Genomic DNA, 14,635 nt, shown 5'->3' with positions numbered 1-14,635 from the left:
TTGAATCTATTCGCAGATGGACACGCTGCAGCCACGAAGGGATGCGCCTGGTCAGAAACAGTTGTCAGATAACCTGTGGCAGTCGTATGTTGCTCCACTGGTATTAAGGGGTCAGGGTACGCTACGAAAACTCCCACACACAATTACAACTTGCACCAGCCACCTGCATTGTTGATACCTGACAAGATGGTCCATAGACTAATGCTGTTTTCCTCTTATCCTCCCATCAGCCGCAGAAACTCGGACTTGTCAGATTATGCAGTATTTTTCCAACTCTGCACTAGCTGCTGCGATAACCCATCTGTGTGAAAGTATCACAAGTGGTATGTTCTAAAATACCTCTTCGGTTACGTTGTTGTTCTTTCTTTACCGAAGAGGCTGTTTGACTGACTGTAGCTTGTAATGTTGCACAAGTCTTGTCTGCCTCCATTGGCCTCTCTCATGAACTAGCTTTCCGTCCGCAGGATCTCTTTCGGCGATGTATACTCGAGAAACAGACGTATGTGCAAACCCCAACAGGATCATGCTATTTCATGAAATGGGTAGTAATTTTTTTTGCCACTAATAAAGTGGCAAACAATTGTGCACATTAATTCATATAAATTTCACTTGTATAAAATATTGATAATGGAAATTCATCATCATCTTCTGTCATCGTTCCGCTATTCCACGGGTCGACGTATGAAACCTCGCCACCATGCCCTACCCGTGTACTTCTCTCCGTCATTGATTTCACTCCAATTTCCTCCTCTCTTAATGATATCTGTCTTTATCATGTCCTGCCACCTCATTCTTAGTCTTTTGTCCCTTAATTGTAAATCAAACATTCTTCTTGGCAAATGCCTCTCGTTCATCCTCTTGGCATGTCCAAACCATTTCAAACAGGACCTTCCAATCCTATTCTGGAGTTTTTCAACCTGAATTCTCTCCCTAATCGCATCATTCCTGATTTTGTCATCTTGTCTTTCTGGCTAAGCTACTCACAAATCTCATTTCTGCCCCCTGAATTCTGCTTTAATCCTTTTTCCTCATAGTCCAAGTTTCAGATGCATACGTCAGAATTGGTACGTAATAGGCTTGATATATAGCCTTTTTACACTTCAGTGGTATGTTCCTGTTCCTGATTAGATCTCTTGTTTGCCTGTCCCTCTACTTATTTCTTCGTCTATCACTTCAGTCTTTGTAATGGTGCTTCCTAAATACTTGAAGTTGTTAATCATTTTTAGCTCTTTCCCTACCATTGTAATGTATTCATCAGGCTCGCCGCTCATCTTTAGAACCATTACTTCACTCTTCTCCTGACTGAAAACCAGTCCAAATTCATTGGCCATATTAGCCCATAACTTGCCGTTGCACTTGTTCCCTGCTCGCTCCCCATATGCAGAGGTCATCTGCGAAGAGCATGACTTTCATTTGGTCCTGTCCAAGTTGGTCCACCACTGTAAATTGCACATAATTCATGACAGTCATGAACAGTAGTGGTGACAGAACGCCTCCTGTCACCACTACGGATATGGGAATTATAAGGGATTATTAGCTGCTCTGCTTATCCACCTTATGAGCAAATATTCAATATTGAAAATACGTGTTTGGTAGGTAGGTGATGGTGTCAAATCATATTCTAGATTTATGACTGGGTTGATGTATCGGGTAGCACATTGTGCCAATATATTTTGGTCTATGAAACCAATAAGTTATTATTATTTTATTTTTTTTTAGTTTCCATCACTATTCCATAATAAAAATTTATTTTTCAGATCAGGTCATTATTGAAGTGATACCTGAAAAGATAGTCCATATACACCGAAGAGCCAAAACATTATGACCAACGAGTTGTTATGCAAATCGAAGCAACTACAATTTATACTGTGTCCCGACACGCGCCGCGTGCGCGGGTCGGGACACAGTATAAAAAACTCAGTATAAAATACTGAGCTCTGTTAATCAGTGGTACTCTTTTTCTTCAGATGGGAAAGGCCAAATTGTAATGGCCAGACGACTGGATCAGAGCATATCGGAAACGACACGCCGGTGGGGTGCTCACGGTCAGCGTGGTTAGTACGTACCGTAAGTGGCCCGAGGAGGGGGAACCCACGAACCGCTGGCGACCACGGCTCGTCCAACACCTCGCGGTGAGTGAAGGCTCACCCGGATGGTATGTGGCAACAGAAGGGCGACTGTGGTGCAACTCGCCGGTAATTGGAACGCTGGTGACGGGAGTAATGTGTCACAACACACAGTACATCTAACCCTGCTGAAAATCGGGCTGCGTAGCAGCAAGCCACTCCAAGTACCCATGCTAACCACGGTTCACCGGTGACAGCGCCTACAGTGGGCACGCGAGCATCGTAACTGGACCTTGAGTGATTGAAGAAGGTCGTCAGGTCAGATGAATCACGTTTCCTGTTGCACCATGTTGACTGCCGGATGCGTGTTGGTCGTTTACCTTGGGAAGTGATGGCGCCTGGATGCACCGTGGGACGAAAACAAACCGGTGGCGGCCGTGTCATGCTTTGGCGATGTTCTGCTGAGATACTCTGGATCCAGTCATCCAGGTCGGGACCAAAGCACAGAAATGAACATGTAAAGACTGCCACTATGACGAGAACAGATCCCACAAACAGTGATCGTAAAGATCTGACTCTTTTAACCCACAGCTGGGGCGTTGTCCAATCTATAAATACTAACGACCAAGCAGCTGTCGCGCTGCACAGAAAACAAATGGACACGATTGGACCTTCAACCGTGATGAAAATCCTTCTCAACTGACACATGGACGGGACTCAGTCCCATGAGCGACTCTCACCAAAAGTTGAAGAAGAACCTGCACAGTCATTGTACGGACCTGACAAGAAAGCCTGAGAGAATTCCATTAGCCCTGGATGGTAGGCCGCTGATGATAGACGACCACTTCGCAGCCACAAGCCTTCACGCCCTATTGGCGATCTGGGTCAGCTCCCTTGTCTGGCCCACTATTACTCCCCTTCCCCGGTGGAGGAGGGAGACGGCTTGCCATCTCCTTAACTCCCACCACCCTTCTCTTCTTTCTGGTGGGGCATGGGCATGCCCCACTGCAAGCTGGAGCTACCTTCCCTATCGGCTCCCTCTCTGACTATATCCCCCCCAATCTTCAGCCTCCCTTCCTCCACTCTAACTATACGCAAGCGGCAGTCCCACACAATCCAAATTTAACCATCAAAATAAATTTCGCCCAAAACTCTCGGCTTCTCATTCTAGCGCCTTCACCACGCGAACTAACCTATACCAATTGATGTGTATGCATATGCATTTTTGTATGTTGTATATGTGCATTTTTTTTTTTAGGTCCTAGCCACTGAAATCTAAGGAAATTAGGTGGCAGGACCTGCCAGAGTAAATAATTATAATACTGGTGTACCTGGTCTGCCTCCACGGGGCTAAAGTGGGGCAACGTTGGGCCTCAGTAGGGGTCCAGCGGCTAAATGACCAGATGAACAACGGTACACGACATTACACATGTACAATAATATCCATACACTTTTAAATCTCTGGCATTTCCAGCAAACTGGGACACCCATCACAATGCAAACAACGCGGAGATGGGGGAAACCCCTGGTGCCGTATCACCCTAAATACACTTTACTTCATCCATGTTCCGGGTACTCTGACGTCTCCCACCTACCTAAACTGCAGCTGAATTGCCAGAAGAACAACGGTACATAACACTATATCCATATACTTTAAAATCTTTGGCCTTTCCAGTAACTGGCACACCTACAATGTGAAAGCAACAAGGAGATGGGGGAAACCCCTCATCTCCGTGTTGAGGGGTTCTCCCTAATCATCCCCTCATACAGTGTACTGGTGCCGCTTGACACTAAATACGCTCTACCTAAACTGCGCACGTATAACAAATATCTTTTTTCATATATTTTATTTTTTTTATAGGTCCTAGCCCCTGAAATCTCAGGAAATTAGGAGGCAGGACCTGTCAGAGAACAAAAGTGGGGCCTCAGCAGAGATCTGGCGGCTAAATGGCCAGAAGAACAACGGTACAAAACACCACACTTAAACATTATCCATACACTTTTAAATCTCTGGCCTTTACTGTATCACCTTACAATGCAAACTACGCGGAGATGGAGGAAACCCCTGGATCCGTTTGACTCTAAATACACTTTACACTGTACTGCTAAAACCTTGGGAGGTGCAATATGGCCACAGAAGCCGATGCGCCAACAACTACCAAATCAAAAAAAAAAAAAACAAGATACCAGAAGACACATTTAGAAATCTTGTAGCCTCCATGCCTCGCCGGGTACGAGCTGTTTTGGCTGCACGTGGAGGACCAACATCATATTAGGTAGGTGGTCATAATGTTTTGGCTCATCGGTGTATAAGGCTGCTTATATTACTTAAGTAATATTAAGTATATATTAATTTATACTTAGTATTTAAGATATGATCTCAGGTACCTAAGTTCTTATGTTTTAGTCATCCTCTTTGAAAAGGCCATTTTTGGATCGTCATGTAAAGAAAAACGCTATTAAACATGTGGAAAAATGATCCAAATAATTATTTATTTGTATCATTTTAATGTACTGATGTGTAGTCCTATGGAGTGATGATATTGTACCGAATCCATCGTAAGACTATTCACTTTCTGATTGTCCATTCGCGTAATCTAGTAATAAGAAAGTTCGGATGAGGGAGGAAAGAGATTGCCTGCTGCTATGAAAAGTGTAGCCTGTAGGATGCCGCTTTGTGGGGACCCCCCCCCCCCGAGACTTAAAGACCGAGATAGTGACGTTCATGTCATAAAAGCATAATATGATTTTGAAGAATTCTAGAATTCTTCGAAATCACAAATTATAAAAAGAATTGTAGATAGTACTCACGGAATGGATCTCGCTTCGTGTTAAAACATTGCTCCAAAATGTATACATGTAATAATGGTTAGTGTAATAGCAGGTAGTGTGCTTAACCCGGCACCTGCTCCATGAAAAGATTGAAAACTGAGGGAAAAAATATATTTCAACCATTTTCCTATTTTATTCATAAACGACAAGTCAATTTTTTTATTACTTCTTAGGATAAATCCATTTTAATCTTTGGTTTCTTTCTTAAAGTTTTTCTTTAAACTGTTTATTGTAACTTAAATTTCAGTCTGAATTTCCAGAAGTATTAAAAATTTGATGTCTATTAGAAGGAGGGGAATAAAATTGCTGATTATAGCGAGAAATGGAAGATTCCGGACTGTTTGTCGTTCTTAGTTTACATGAAGGTATTTCTGACCCTATACTTCTGAAGGGAGTCTTCTGCCACATAGTTGTCCAGAATGTAATCAGGAAAATACATATCTTTTGTTGGAGCAATAGCAGTTAAGTGTGCTAAACCCAGTCCATGAAAAGATTAAAAACTGAGGGAAAAAAATATTTCAACCATTTTCCTATATCTGTATTTTGACTATAGTGATCTTTGAGGCTCTTGTCTTCGTGTATTTTCCGATGCCAACACTGCCCAAGATGGAATCAACAACTTGCTATTTGGTATTCCGGAAACATCCGGAATATTGCTGAATGAGAACTTCTTTCGAAGTCCAAATGAATTTTAGAACTTATTGGCTATGAGTAAAGTTTAACTCATGACTAATAAGTTCCATACAAATTTCCTTTGATGTAGTCCACACTACAGTGTAAGCGTTACTTGATTTTGACTGAACAGTATGCAATTGTTGAAAAAAAATTAATTGGGAATAAGAAAATCGTGCCATCTGCAAAAACGTCTGTTGCGTTTTCTTCAAATTTTCATCTCTTTTCTACTGGTAAATGTGGGCGCACTTCGGTTGCTGGTACCCAACTGATTTTGTGTATCATACAGTTGAGTCAAAGCACCATTTAAATTTTGTGGTATGGTACGCATGTTTTTTTTTTTTTTTTTACTTCTTGCATCATATATTGCTTTTCTTAGTGTATGAAGATCTGAATCTATTGGTAGTAAAAAGGATTTAGTGCCCAATCGTTTCGTGATCTTGTGCCCTGCATAGTGCCTAGTCGTGTAATGACTTACTAGGTATGAAAATTAATTTAGTGCCTAGTCGTGATACGCCCCAGTGAGACATACCTGCTCATTCGGTTTCAAACTACCTGGGAAAGAAGTTGTGGAGTGGAATAGGCAGTTTGCCGCTAAGGAGCGACCATCGTATGGAATATTGAATTAACAGTACTCAGTGACAGAAATAACAGAGTAAAAGATTACAAGTTTAGATAGTTTGTTATTCGTTCATTACACGATGAACCGATAACAGACGGTACTCAGGTTATATTTTATTTCAATGAATAATAATACAGTGGTGTGCAAAACGTAAAAGTAGCAACACTATTTCTAAAGGTTACAACCGCAAAATCTTTAATTAAGGTACTCTTTACTGATGAGAGTAGATTCAGTCTCAGCAGCGATTCTGGGCGCCAGCTAATTTGGCGAGAGGTTGGCACACGGTATCACCTCGCAAACATCACTGAAAGGGATCGATATGGCAGTCGTGTTTTTGTCTGGGGAGACGTTATCTTGGATGGACGTACACAACTACACAGATATTGGAAAGCGGTACTGTAACCGGTGCACGCTACTGTACTGAGGTAATCCTTCCCCAATGTGCGTCTGTTCCGAGGTGCCATTGGCTCCGAGTGTTTATGGATGATAACGCCATACCCCATCGCACTGCAGCTGTTGATATGCTTTTGGAAAGTGAGGACATCGATCTAAATCCCATCAAACACATATGGGACGCTCTGGAGAGACGCCTAGCAGCACGTCCGCACCCACCAGAAAATGTTCACCAGCTGAAGATGGCGCTGACAGAGGAATGGACGATGTTCACGCAAGAACTTATCAACAACGTTGTTCAAAGTATAGACAGGCGGTGCAAAGCCTACATCGACATTATGGGTAGCCATATCTCCTACTGAGGACCACCTCTTCTCTTTGTTCCATCTTTGGCAGTGATGCATCTGTATCATGGCAGCCAGTGCTACCTTGCCATTTTTGAATAAAGTTCCTCTGTACCGTTTTGTTTCCGTTGTTGTGTCGGTGTTGTTTTCTTCATCATTTCTGTACCTCACGAGGTTCCTTTGGTATGCTTTTCCTATATCCAGACCACTGCTATGAGAAGCTACAGGTGAACCTGACTGGTCCTTAAATTGTGCACACCAGTGTAGATAACATATATGAAATGGCACTGATATTCATATCAGTGCCATTCATATCCTAATATGTAGGTTAGTGCAAATGCATCATTTTAACATAGCTATCTACCAAAGTAGGTTAAATTAATTAATTAAATTGGCATCGTTTTGTTTATATCTCATATTGTGGCTGCCTTCACAACGAGTTTCCGTGGTATTGTACTACCTCGAATAAATAACACTTCACCAGTGGAGAAGACTATTGTTATTTATTCTCAGCGGATACCACCACCCAGACGGCACCGTTTCAAAGCTTGTTGGCTGCTCTTCGGTGGGTGGGCAGGTACCCTAGTGTTGCAATAGTGACAACTCAGTTATGAAGTATAACTTCACAATATGAGAGATGCCTGATGGTGTGTAGTGCCCTTTGCCTTTGCCCTTAAATACTTTATAGTCTGTATTCATATCCTTGTTGATCATGGCCTAATCAGAACGTGAAAAGAATATAAAATTGCTCTATCAAAATTGTGTTAAAGTTCTGAAATCAAAGAACATGTTATTGTCAACCACATTGCCTGGCCATCTTATCAGAACCGTGGAGGTTTGGGCTATGGGCAATAATATATTCAAAAATATGTAAATCTAAGAGGTTGTTGGTTTTTCGCAGGGACACGGTCAACTTGGTGAAAAAATTATTTTGAAAAGAAAATTACATATATGTCTTCATTTAGGGATATTATAAATTTATTAATGGAAATTTAAGTCAAATATATTAGTCCAATATGTTATTTATTAAGAACACACATGTTTATTAGAAGGCCACCAAACAGCGTCGAATGCCCCTTTGAAGTCAACGAAGAGGCCGAGGACATATTTAGAAGTGGAATTTTTAACAATATTCAGAACCTGAAAAATAGCATCAACAGAAGACCTCCCACGGGCAAAGCCGAATTGAAGTGGGGAACTTAGATTTCTATCTAAATAGTAATTTAGAAAACGGGAATCATAATAAAATATTGATTATTCATGAAATAAATTTAACAGAAATGTTTTTATGATAATTTTTTCCGCCGAGTTTACCGTCACCGAGTTGACCATCGCCGAATAGTTGTCGCGTACCGGTTTTTAGGAGCATCGGCGACTAAGGCCACGTTGCTGCGTGTATATTGTCTGTAAATTGCGTATGTTCTGTGGTCGACCGAGTTTCCAGGAGAAAAAAAAAACCATGCTACTCACGCCTGAGACCGACTGACTCAGCCCCATTAAAAATTCGCCACATCATCGACGGGATTCGAACTCAGGTCTTTTCACTTGGTGTAGGGGAGGAGACGGTGATCCTACAAACTGTGCTACCCACGAGGGTGAAGAACTCATCGATGGTGTGTGTGCTATTTTGTGCCAAAACATTTAGGGCTGGGAGGCGTCACTATATTATGTTTGTAAATTGCATATATTCTGTGATGGATTTGCGACGTTTTTTTTCTGGACGAAAATCTCGAGTTTCAGGGAGAAAAAAATACAACCCTGTTTACGGGGAGGGAGAGTTTTCTGGGGCGAGGGCTACTTAGGACATATTGCAACAACCCTCGTCTGAGACCAACTAACTCAACTCCGTTGTGAAAAAGTCCATAAAAGTTCCTCGCGTTATTGATGGTATTCGAACCCAGGCCTTTTCCATCGGGTGTGGGATGCCAGTGAAAACTACATGGGGGTACGACGGATCCCCCCACGGTGTTTGTATATGTGTTTGTGTGTCTACGTATAGATGTACTAATTCTAACATAATAAATCAATGAGATGGGAAAAAAAAAGTTTAATTATTTTAAATTTATAAATTTTTTTGCCAATTAAAAATAAATTTTACTTAAATGTAATACATTAATTACATTACATTTAAGTAATGTAATGTAATTAAAGATTCGGCCGAGCTGCTTGAAGAATTACGGGCCAGGGTAATGTAGACCCCCTTCCCCTAATCACCCCACCCTACTCTTCGTGGGCGTATGCATGAAAGTACAGGGGTCCCCTGTATCCGAGTATTCATTATCCGAGCCCCCGCAGTTACGAGGATTTGAAAATTAAAGAATTAAAGTTTTTTTGCCTTGAGAAAATTGACCAAGCGCTTGAATAATTTTTTTTTTTTGTGAGAACGATCTTCTTTTATAATAAAAAAATGTTTAATAAAATAATTTTCCTATTTTTCAGTTCCTTCATCAATTTTTTACTATGTACAAGTACATAATAACCATTACTATATAAATCGGTGTAGTGTAGATACACCATATATACTCATCCTTCACAACGAGCTGCCCTGGCGCCTCCGTAGCCGGGTGAGCAGGAGCAGCAGTACATAGCACACGCTTCTTGATTAGACCGGGGTTCGAGCTGGTGACCACCAAATACGGAGGATACGGAAAGGTCAGGGAATGACTACTGCATATCCCGGAGCAATATGGCCTTAGTTGTTAATGCTCCTAAAAACGAAATATAAACAACAACAACAAATAGCTGCCCATGTATTGCACTACCTCGAATAAGAAACGCTTCACTTGCAATACCAGGGTACCTGCCCACCCACTGATCAAAACCCAACTAGCTTTGAAACGATGCCGTCTGGGTTGTGGCGCCCACCGAGAATAAGCAACAATAGTCTTCTACAGGGTGTTTCAGTTAAACGTTTCAGAACTTCTAAGAGGGGTAGGGTACATCCTGACAACTCGAAATCATATAGCAATGTGGGGTCGGAAATGCTTTCCTGAAGCGGTGTTGTACACAGAAGCACCATAAAGAAAAGAGACCGTAAGTGAGAAATCGTTTTAATAATACATGAAAAGAAGCAAAAGGTACATGGATTAAAGTAAGTGTTCGAAGTTTCTTCCACGGGCTACAATGCACGCCTCACATCTCCGACGCATGGACATCCGAACATTCTGGAATACTCCAGGCGAATTTCGAATTTCTTCGGCAGCTACTGCGATTCTTGCAACCAGCTCCTCAGCATTGTCAACAGGGGTGTCATAAACTAGCGATTTCATATGACCCCAGAAATAAAAATCAAGACATGATAGGTCGGGTGACCGAGCAGGCCAACGCACGGGACCACCACGTCCGATCCACTGTTGACTAAATGTGACATCCAGGTAGTTACGAACATCTCCGCTATAATGGGCAGGGGCTCCATCGTGTTGGAACCACATTGTCTGTTGCGTCGATGCAGAAATCTGTTCATCTCTCAAAAGTTGTGGCAATACTTGCTGCAGAAAGATCAAGTAGATAGGTCCGGTTAGACGACACGGTAACAGGTAAGGTCCGATGAGGTGATCTCCCATAATACCGGCCCATACATTGACCGAAAATCGAATCTGTGCTGCACGACGTCGTATTGCATGCGGGTTCTCGACCGCCCAGATATGGTCGTTATGCGTGTTGAAAATTCCTTCCCTTGTGAAGGATGATGCCTGATCGGAAAACAACACTTCAGCAGGAAAAAGGGGATTTGTAGCACATTTTCCAAGGTACCACTGTGCGAAAGCAATACGAGGTGCATAATCCTCCGGTTGCTGTGTCTGGACACGCTGCACGTGAAACGGATGCATGTCTTGTTCTCGGAGAATCCTCCAGACGCTGCAATGGGAAACCCCGACTGCGTTTGCTAGACTTCGTGTACTCGTTCTTGGATTCCCCTGTACATGCTGCATTTGAAAGAGCTGGAGTCCGTGCTGTTCTTACCCTGTCCCTGTCAGCTCTTTCAAATGAACCTCTCTCAGCTAACCTCTGGTGCAGTCTTGCAAAGAAATTATGACTGGGAATACGCCTCGTCGGATATCGTTCCGCGTACAAACGCTGTGCGGCTGGCCCACTACAATTTGCAGCCCCGTACGCCAAATGCATATCGGCTAACTCTGCGTTCGTGTAATCATCCATCCTACTAACTTGGCGTTCTTGTTCAAGAAATTCGAAATTCGCCTGGAGTATTCCAGAATGTTCGGATGTCCATGCGTCGGAGATGTGAGGCGTGCATTGTAGCCCGTGGAAGAAACTTCGAACACTTACTTTAATCCATGTACCTTTTGCTTCTTTTCATGTATTATTAAAACGATTTCTCACTTACGGTCTCTTTTCTTTATGGTGCTTCTGTGTACAACACCGCTTCAGGAAAGCATTTCCGACCCCACATTGCTATATGATTTCGAGTTGTCAGGATGTACCCTACCCCTCTTAGAAGTTCTGAAACGTTTAACTGAAACACCCTGTATATTAGTGAAGCGTTACTTATTCGAAGTAGTGCAATACATGGGCAACTCGTTGTGAAGGTTGAGCACAATATGAGATGCAGATGAAATGTTACTTTTCACACTGCTATCATAGTTTTCTTTAAGAGTTGTTTATGGTGTATCTACACCGATATTATATAGATATAGAATCTTAAACTCTTGAAATAGTATGCCTAGTTGCATTTAGTTTTATTTAAATAATAAACATTACGAAAATTGGTCCCCGTTTTAAGTGGATTCGTTATAAGTGGAATATTCTGGAACCAATTATCCTCGGATAACGAGGATCCCCTGTAATGTGAATCGTATGTGAACATCCAAAAATTTTAATCGCTGACATATTTTCAAGAATTTCCCGAAAATTGCTTGTCTTTTACTCGAAGTATGGGTATTAGGTATTAGCTTTTCTCCTTTTTAAAATTTCTAAAATATTTATAGCTATTTTGATAAAAAAAAATAAATAAAATAAATAAACAAAAATCGTTTCAGTGAAAAACTGGAAAACAAAAAAAAAAAAGGTTTATTTTTTTAATTTATTTTTATTAATCTTAATAAGCCAGAAATTAAACGAAAACTACGAAAACCATTCATAAAACTAAAATCACTCATTTTTAGTTTTGTGTGCAGTATTACTTCGTACCTTATGGTAGTACATCCCATTGTGCATTAAATCAGTGTATGTTACTTCAATAGCACCTGGTGGAATTAAAGCAGATAAGGATGAAAAATTCCATTTGAGGTTTAACATTGATAAGTACAAGGCATTTCATTTTCATATCAGTAATCCCTGAATATTATTAAAATTAAGGTGGTGGAAAATGAAAACGAGACCAGAAGTAATTGCACGGGCCGACGTGAAGTTCTCTGATCAGAACAAGCAAGCTTCTACGACAGCTCGTGGGGATCTGCTAGTGATAGACAGGAGTTTCGTCAGCAGGCTCTAAGAGATGATTATCCCTTTGTATAAGGCAATAGTTACACCTCATCTTCAGTATTGCATAAATAAAAAAAATAAAGTGCAGCCATTATCAACCCACTGCAGGGTGGAAGCCTCCTCAACAATTCATGCTGAGGGAAATGGACCATAATCTGCCACGCTGGTCCAGTGCGGGTTGGCAGATCGACCGTATTCAGCAGGCAGGGACTTGAACCCCGGTCTACTCAAAGAGCGTGTGCTACTGCACTCCCGCTCCTGCCCACTCGGCTACGGAGGCCTTATTGCATACAAGTTAGGTACCTCATTTTAGTAAGAATGTGGATTTGTTGGAGCCAGTACAAAGAAGAGGAACAAAAGTAGTCAGGATCACAAAAGGTATTCTTACCAAGAAAAACTTCAGCTGAAAGTTTGTTTCCCCAGTGTCTGGAAACTAGGTATCTAAGAGGAGACCTGGTTGAAGAGCAAGGCTTTTAAACGGTTAGGACGACATGCACACAATGGGACATGAATTTGAATCGGCAAAGCATACAGGATAGATGTGCAGAAATTTGAATTCAGCCAGAGAGTAATTGATTATTGGAATAAACTTCCATTTATTACCGAAGTGAGTACTTTGAATAAATATAAAAAGGTATTGGATAAAATATTAGAAAGGATGGGATTTTTTTTCCCTTAACAACCTCATTTTTTTCCAATACTAACAATTACATATTCATTCTTTAAAGAATAAATATTAGTACATATTAATTTATTGTTTATTCCGTAGATTAAAGTGCAGTCCTATCAATGATTGGCATTTCCAATCATTGGCAATTATGCCATAGGCATTGGCATAATAGATTTATAAAATAAATCAATTTTTTTTTTCCTGTTTATGCTACAGACTGACCACATATGACCAGATAAGTTTAAACAATAAGTGCAAGTATTCAGTATGTATTCTGTGGTGTATTTTAAATTTGAACGGGTGGCGTGCCCAGCCATGCACTATATATCCAAACAGCTGCGTTTATGCTGTTATGTTTGCTTTAATTATTATTAATTATGTTTGCCCTATTGATTGAATTTCTGATTGTATAAGCATATAATTAATTCTTTATGAGTATATATGAAGAGATATTGCCCATTGCGGGCGTCATTACCATATGCAGCGCAACTTGAAAGTGACTACCTTACGAATAAGCCTTATAAGTAGTGCACTAAGCGTTATAATAAGTATGTGTTTGAATGGGGGGGGGGGGGAACAATAAGCGTGCCGTGTAGTCATTACAAGAAAAGAGCTAAAAACAGTTTTTCAGCGAGCGGATGGTAGGTCTTCGTTTTTAAACAAATGCTGTACCTTCATTAGTCACTATTGGGCATTATGCAAAGTTACTCGAGTTGTTTTTGACAGGAATATCCCACTCACCCTTACCGACTGTCGTGCTTTCCCAAGTGCGTAGCACACGCTTCTTGATTAGACCGGGGTTCGAGCCCGTCACCACAAAATAGAGGATGCGGAAAGGTCAAGGAAATGACCACCGCATATTCCCGGAGCAATATGGCCTTAGTTGCTAATGCTCCTAAAAAAAACAAATAACATAACGTGCTTTCCCAAATTATAGACAACTAGTAATTACTAGAAATGGCACCTTTAGTTTCAAGTGACTTTTTAAGTCATCAGACTAAAATCGCACACAACACGTTTTTATATACATTGGATATACACTGGTGTTCAAAGAAAGTGCATCACCCTTTAAAATTGTAATTGCCGTCTGAATAACGTAAGTATATGGCAGTATTTCTTACAAATTGCATCAGATAAGATTGACACGCGTAGGTGATGACGTAATATTGCATCAGCTCTTACTTTCAGCCATATAAGCACGCTCTGCAAGAGTTGTAGTCATTACCTCAGGGGCTTACATCTGGTGAGTATGGGGTTGGCAAACCCAGGGTCCTGAGCTGGATATCATCATTCTTGGTGATTCCTTTCTACTTCTCTCTCTCTCTCAGGGTAACTCGGAATTTTTTTTTTTTTTTTTTTGGTAGGTGCAGTATAAGCCTCAGACTTTCTTGCACCATATGACTAATAAACTGTAACCCAGGGGCTCACATCTGGTGAGTATGGGCTTGGCACACCCAGGGTCCGAGCTGGATATCATTATTCTTCTCTTTCTTGGTGATTCCCTTCTACTTCTCTCTTTCTCTCTCTCTCTCTCTCTCTCTCTCTCTCTCTCTCTCTCACTCAGGATAATTCAGAAATTTTTTTTGGCTGGTGC

The 14,635-nt window shown here is 41.2% G+C and overlaps 1 protein-coding gene across 9 annotated transcripts in view; it reads left to right on the top strand.

The window, feature by feature from the left end:
• Window positions 1-14,635, top strand: part of LOC150083755 (protein FAM13A-like) — a 423,536-nt gene that overhangs the window by 102,269 nt on the left and 306,632 nt on the right. The gene's annotated exons all lie outside the window — the stretch shown is intronic.

Source organism: Mastigoproctus giganteus, chromosome 7 (genome assembly GCF_048544385.1).
Source record: "Mastigoproctus giganteus isolate SK-2022 chromosome 7, ASM4854438v1, whole genome shotgun sequence".
NCBI classification, from domain to species: Eukaryota; Metazoa; Arthropoda; class Arachnida; order Uropygi; family Thelyphonidae; genus Mastigoproctus; species Mastigoproctus giganteus.
The sequence above is the reverse complement of the archived record's forward strand: the minus strand, read 5'-3'. Positions and strand labels throughout refer to the sequence as shown.